This window comes from Macrobrachium nipponense, chromosome 22 (assembly GCF_015104395.2).
Source record: "Macrobrachium nipponense isolate FS-2020 chromosome 22, ASM1510439v2, whole genome shotgun sequence".
Taxonomy (NCBI): Eukaryota; Metazoa; Arthropoda; class Malacostraca; order Decapoda; family Palaemonidae; genus Macrobrachium; species Macrobrachium nipponense.
The window spans coordinates 36,831,012-36,838,511 of record NC_087213.1 but is presented as its reverse complement, the minus strand read 5'-3'; positions in this window follow the sequence as shown (position 1 = coordinate 36,838,511).

Here is a 7,500-nt window from a genome sequence, read left to right as displayed (position 1 = left end):
TCACTATTCAGTCACCCGAGAGGAAATCAAACAGTGAGTACAGTTGTTTCGATCCGAATATTTTGTAAATTTCAGCGGATGTTTCTTATAAGAAGAATAGTTTTAGTGTAAAAATAAGCTTTCTAACTATCACACACACACACACACACACACACACACACACACACACACACACACACATATATATATATATATATATATATATATATATATATATATTTATCTTTTGCGATTCTCAAAATTTACTTTTTTGAAAAGTTAAAGGACCATGCCTCGAAGATGATTGAATAAAATTCATTTAAACTTTTACACCATGTTGTATAACTACATATCTTTAATAGAGCATAAGGAAAATTACTCAGGTATTTTCAATATTAGTTGTATAATAAGCGGGAAAAATTTGAAGCCAATCCCTTCGTTCATAAGGCAGCTATGATCACCAACTTTATAACGGGGCCTTATGTTAGCGCCGTGCTCCAGTCTGCATCTTTGTAGAATAGGTAGCAGTTTTCAACAATTTGAAAGTAGTGAACTTTTATCGCGATAATTAGCAATGCATCAAGATCAGTATACTAAGTTAAGAAAGACTTTATTTAAAAAAAATCAAGATTTCTCTTTCTCTTATGTGTATTTCTGGGTAAGGTCAGAAACATTTTTTAATAGTTCTTGTATGTGGACTACGTGTGGCCGAGAGAGCGAGAAATATAGAGACGCAAAGAAGCTGTTGTAAAATGTTCATTATGTAAACTCATGGATCAGTGGAAAGTGACGGTCTGGTCCAGGTGAAAGAATGGAGGCCGATATTTGGAGGAATATGTGAGTAATTCGTAAGATTCATGAGAACTGATGAGGACAAAATAAAAAACGAATTGACGTCCAAAGAAATTGAGGAATGGGTGGGCGTTGGCATGCTTGAAGTGAGAAGTGTACATAAGACAGAGGCGAATGGCTTTGTGTTCACGGGTCGGGTGGAGTCTCGTGGGGTTGGGGGTAGTATATTGATTCGACCAATTGCTTACAAGCCTTCTATGTTTGTATACGAAGCGGCTGATCTCGAAGATTTATGCTTCAGCAGGTAAAATATGAACGTGATAGTGCTTGTTCTTTTAATTTGGAGCTTACCTATTTTATGTAAAGGAAAATAGTATATATACGTATATATATGTATATGTATATAGTATATATACGTATATATGTATATATATGTATGTGTATGTGTGTGTGTGCAGAAGCTATATAAGTGAATCAATTACATTCTTTTAAAAAGACTGGAATAACTTTATATTTTTGGACTCCATTCCACAAAACCTAAAATTGAATATTTGCTGTATATCATGTCACCAGCTTCATAGAAACAGGTACTATATCGTACCTCTAAGTAAATGGGGATATAATACGCAATGATGCAAAATCTTTATGTAGTTATATAAAATAAATATTACCTTGTACAGTAGGCTAAATCAAAGCTTTCGAACATCAGCTGTGGTCTTGTTCACTAAAAGGTAAAATGGTATATCGTCTAAAGGACTGACATGTAGGAGCACAAACAAACTTTTCTTATGATTACATTTTAAATAATATAGATTAGGTAACAGGCGAGCTAGTTAACTATTATTATGTATGAACAGGTGGTTGAGCCCTCGTCCTTTTCAGAATTATTCTTAACCTTCGTGGGTGAATGTTTTTGTTGCCAACTGTGAGGAGGAAACAAGAGAGGAAGCATCCAAAGTATAAAATTTTCTTTTTTCTACATATCTCTTCAGAAGTTGCTGCATTATCTGCAATTCCAGTATTTCCGGAAAGGTCTCATTTGGGTAAGTTAATTCCCATTCTACTACTCGTCTCAAAGTCCTTTCGTTACACTTGAAAATAACCTTTGTGCCTTTAAAATCTATTGTATGATTTTTCTCACATGTATGCTGCACAGTTGCTCTGTATTTAGTACTTCCCCTTCTGCAAGTAGCAACGCAATCTTCCCTTCTCTTATTAGTGAACGCCCACTTACTCCCACGTAGCATTCATTGCAGTCATTGCAAGGTGGTACATATACCCTTTGTTCTCTCTCTTTCCAGGGTTATTTTAATGAGCTTCTGGATGTGACTGACTATCTCAAAACCGTACCTTTTTTTTTTTTTCCTTTCCGATTAAGCTGCCTAGGAAATTGATTAAGCTCTTCATTATATGGAAGAGCGAGAGATACCTTAAAATCTACATTTTCAGTTATGTCATGCTAGACGTTAAACATCGATCTAGCTTTAGAAAGAGACCGTACAATAATAAGCTTTGCGTAACACAATTTAGTAACTAAATTTATTTCTGCGTCAATGAACTGGGGATCGCATGTTCGGTATGCTCGAAAAAACAAATTGGTTAGTACGTTGTGCTTTACTTTAGGTTCATGATATGAGAAGTATTGTATATTATAAGTGTTTGTGTGGGTGTTCTTCCTAGACACGCTGAATTTAAAGCCAATACTTTCTATGTCTCTATGAACTACCATATCCAGGAAGGGTAGGCTATTTTCCTTTTCCACTGTATATTTAATAGAGGGCAAATAACCATTAACAATTCTAGAAAGTGTGAAAGGCTTCTTCACCGTGTCTATAAACAGTAAAAACATCATCTACATACCTAACCAAAATTTCGGGCTTAATGTCTTCCAGTAGGGTGTCAAAGGAAACATTTTCGAAAAATACCGTACGTAAGTTTGCCAATATAGGGGAGAGAGGTGAGCCCAGCCCATCGAGACCCCAGATTTTTGCTGATAGAATGAACCAAGAACCTCAAAAAATTGTAGATTTTTGTATAACTACATAAGGATTTTACATCATTGTGGATTATATCCCCATATATATATATATATATATATATATATATATATATATTATATATATATATATATATATATATGTAATGAAAGTAAACACTTGGTGACAGATTCCAAGCTTTATTCAACACATTAACCAAACTACCACATCTGTAACAGAAAAAACAGACAATAACTATCAATATTCATGCACACATGAACAACAAGCACATAAGTTATGACAATCACGCTACAAAACATTAACATTAGAAAACAACATAAAGAAATAGTTTGATATCTAGGACCTACCACAAATAATAATACTACATTATATATATATATATATATATATATATATATATATATATATATATATATATATATATATATATATATATATATTATACATCCAATGTAGCACGAAGGAACACGTTGCTTGAGAATATCACAAATCCACGTAAGGTGATGATGAGATATATAGAATATATATATATATATATATATATATATATATATATATATGCATGTACGTTTTTGCACATACACGTACATATTAATAGCGAGAGAGAGAGAGAGAGAGAGAGAGAGAGAGAGAGAGAGAGAGAGAGAGAAATGGGAAAACTTCTATGTATAGGAAAAAATAACTATTTCACCGAATGAGGGCAAGAAATATATGAGCACAACACTATCACGTACATTTAGAAGATGGAAAGGCTGGATATTGATTAATTCGGTAAGACTTTTGGACCCATAGATTCTTAGAGGAAGAGCAGCACCGGTATAACCTCAGACGATGAAGTGGATGAAGTGTTTTTTTTTTTTTTTCTTTTATGAAATATTTGTGCTGGTATTTTTACCATAAAAAACAAAACTGTTTTGTGGCGTGTGTTGTACTATGATGTAAAGAGATTTATTTTCCTTCACGATAAACCGACAATTCCGGAAAAAAGCTATAGAACTACACTGTGTAGGAAGGAGATTCTGTATCAAAAACTCTTCTAGTCCCTGAGAGGAACACTTGCAAAGGAAAGTTTAGAAATGCATATGTAACATTTGAGTTGCAAGAAAGAAACAGAGTTTTCACAAAGAGAGAGAGAGAGAGAGAGAGAGAGAGAGAGAGAGAGAGAGAGAGAGAGAGTGCCTCGGGCAGGAGAGAAAATAAAAAGAATATCACATATCCCTCCCGAAAAGGAAATGAAGATGCTTCAGAGAGCGTGTCTCTCAATACCAAAGGAGAGGCAATAAACGTAATAAAGTGGAAGACAATAAAGAAGGTGAGACAAGACGGAGGCAGAATTCTCGAGTCGTCCTCGTGACAGAGGTAATCTCATAACAGCAAAACTTGGAGCCTCTCGATGGTTCGTCCTCCAGAGGATTGGGGTTTGCAGGGAGGTGGGACGTTGCCGTAGGGGGAGGGGCGGGTTTCGGCGCGTTGGGACGGGATGGGGTTTGGGGGTTAGGGTGGACCTTGAGGAAAGAGATGAAACGTGTGGAATAAGGCGAAGGAGAGGAATTGGACAAGAGAAGGACTAAAAATAAAATGTAGAAGAGAAACAAATCAGACGGTATGAAACATATTTTCTGTATCTTAAGCAAAAGAAAATAAAGCGAATAAAAAGAAATATAAAAACTGGAGATTGGGCTACTAAAGAAGGAGTCGAAACTTAAACATGAATAAAAAAGGAAATCATTAAACGCCCGAAAAACGATTTGGAAAAAAATAAAGAAAGCATGGATACCCTTTACAATAAAAAAATCTTACAATGGAACAATAGACACTAAACAATAACGGGGTGGATCACGGGGAATGAACTCCAACACAAAAGTCACGTTCAAGATTCAGTTTCACAGACGATGATTAGGGACAAAAGAAAATCGAATTTTGCCATTGAGAAAATAATGGCCAGCAATAAGTGATACGAAACAGTATCAGCAACAAAGAGAGTGAACGATTCAAGTCAAGAAAACTGACAGAAACAATTATATATTCAAAAAAGAATCTGCTGAAAATCAGAAGTACTAAAAGGGGAGACAAACAATACACATGTTCATGAAGCGAGCGCTTTGTCAGCCAGGCAATAATCAGGCAAGCTTTCTCCGTCCCTGTTTATGAGATTGGATACAGAATTTCCAGCCTTCCCGTTTTATTAGCAAAGCAATTATAAATAGTTTTTGCAATCCTTTTTTCCTTTTTTTTATGCAGAAGAGCTTTTCAGGCCAATTATTGCACTAAACTAGATTAGCTTTTTAAAGATTTACCTTCAAGAGAAACGTAAAAGTGAAAAATGTCTGATTATGTTATCAGCTGTATAGACACAGTATCTCTCTATCAATCAATCAGTCAGTCATTCTATATATATATATATATATATATATATATATATATATATATAATATATATATATATATATATATAATGTACAGGGAGTTTCAAAATTAGAGGCCTCCCCTCTACAGTGTAAACTAAATTAATATAGACAAAAACAAAAGTAATTCAGAACAGGCATTTATTTAAGTTTCTCTCTGAGTATTTAATAATTTGTGTGGCCTCCATCTACCTGTAACGCAGCCTGCATTCTTGAAGGTATGATTTCAGCAAATCGCAAAAAGCTGAGAATCAAACTCCATCTCCCTGAGAACTTCAGTCACCTCTCTTCGCAGGTCGTCGAGGCTAGGTATACCATCATAGTTCACTGTGCGTGTTTAAACACGATCCTTTAAGACACTACCAATGTTTTCACACTCATTAAGGTCAGGGGAGTTTACCTGGAAAGTCACTTGATGAGAAGAATCGATACCACTGTTTCGAAGAGCTCCTGTGTCTGAAGAGCCTTGAAACATGGTGCCTATTGCAAAAATGTGACTTTTTAACAACAGATAACACATTTTCAGGATCTTTGAGGAAAGAAATACTCTACCAGTAAGCACAGTTTCCCTAGATCCCAAACATTCAGGAAATTTCACAGAATTTTGGCAATAGCGCACATCATCACTGATATCATCCAACTTTGCAGCCCAAATGATGTCATTTTTTATGATTTGGCTTCCTGACTGTGTAAATGATGAATTCATCTGATGCAGCAACATGGAGAAAGTCAACTTCATCCCAATCTTTAAGAAATGAACCACAAAACCATGCATGGTCTTCTCTCTGTTGCTGAGTGATGCTGTGGGCTTGCTGATAACATGAAATGGATTGATACCAGATTTTTCCAACTCACGATATACAGCACTATAACTTCTCTTCTTTCCCCTTTTTGTTTCTAGTTCAAGGCGCCAATTTACATAAAGACTTTCTTGGTCGACCCACTGCCTCAGCTATGATGTCTTTTGACTCTTGAGAAAGGACTTGGTTTGTTGCTCAAAGTAAACTTTTGAAATAACTTACGTTTTTTTTCCTTGAAGACTGCAATGTGTTGTTTGAAAATGCTTCTCTACTTTTACTAGAAGCATCGACGTCGTTTGGCATTTTGCATCCACAAATCAAACACAATGGCGGAGGCTGGCTTTCAAGCCATAACTTAAATAACATTTGTCGTATTTGCGATTGGGTCTGCTCTCATCTTTCTTGGCTGGTCGCTTCATGTCACTTGAAATAGTCTCATTATTAGAATCAAGTTCTTTATGGTATGTATCTTGTTTAAAAATCTGTTCATAATATGGCTTGTTTATTTTTCTTAGATATATAAGAGAAAACCAGAATTATAATTATTGGAGTGTCTTGAACGAAAACTTTGAAAAGCAATATAGCAGCACCTGGGTATCAACTCAGCTGACTAACCTAATCGCACTTATAGGTTCCACAAAGAGGTCATTGTCCCCGAATTATGGTTTTCTTTGATCTGTCATTCACCATTATATAATATATATATATATATAATATATATATATATATATATATATATATATATGTCACTGACCTAGAATACTGTGTTTTGGTTGAGTCCTACTTAATTCTGCTAACAACTGACCTCAGGTAAATTTTTATTTTAAATTAACTCTGTCCTTTTCATTTATCATATGTGAAGCCATTAACCTGGATCAGTAGGCTTAAAAAGATTACCTTTAACGGTTGTCATTTTCGGCTAACATTTCAAAAGGAGATTAGCAAGATATGAATGACAGAGAATGGCTAGTTTTTCTTTTTTCGAAGAAGCCAGTCATGACTGATTTAAATCCCCAAGAAAACTGTATCTTAATGATTAGACCATTAAGGAATTTACTTTCCAGTTCAAAATGTTTAAGTCGAGGAGACATGACTAGGACTTAGAAACCCATACATGATGTCTCTAAAATATATTAAAATCAAACAGTTTTAAAATATAAACATATTATATAAATTAGATCATCCGTCATCTGGGGCTTACCTGGTTTGAGAAACCTGCTGTTGAGGATACAAAATACCGAACAATGACAGAGCTTAATCATGGATGAGATGAAGAGAAAGGGAAAGTATCTTGCTAAAATCCATAACGTGACGTAATAACATATAGTTGAAAGATAATACAAGAAATGAATAGGGGTTCAAAAAGAATAATGTTAGGCTCTGTTACTAGAAATCTTAAACTTTATTTGGAACAAGAAAAGGGTTTCCAGTTGAAGAACGCTGCCGCCTGCTTTCAGTACAGAATAGGATTCTATTTCAATTTTAGTTACTTTGACGTCCGAATAAACAATTACAGATAGCTTCCGAA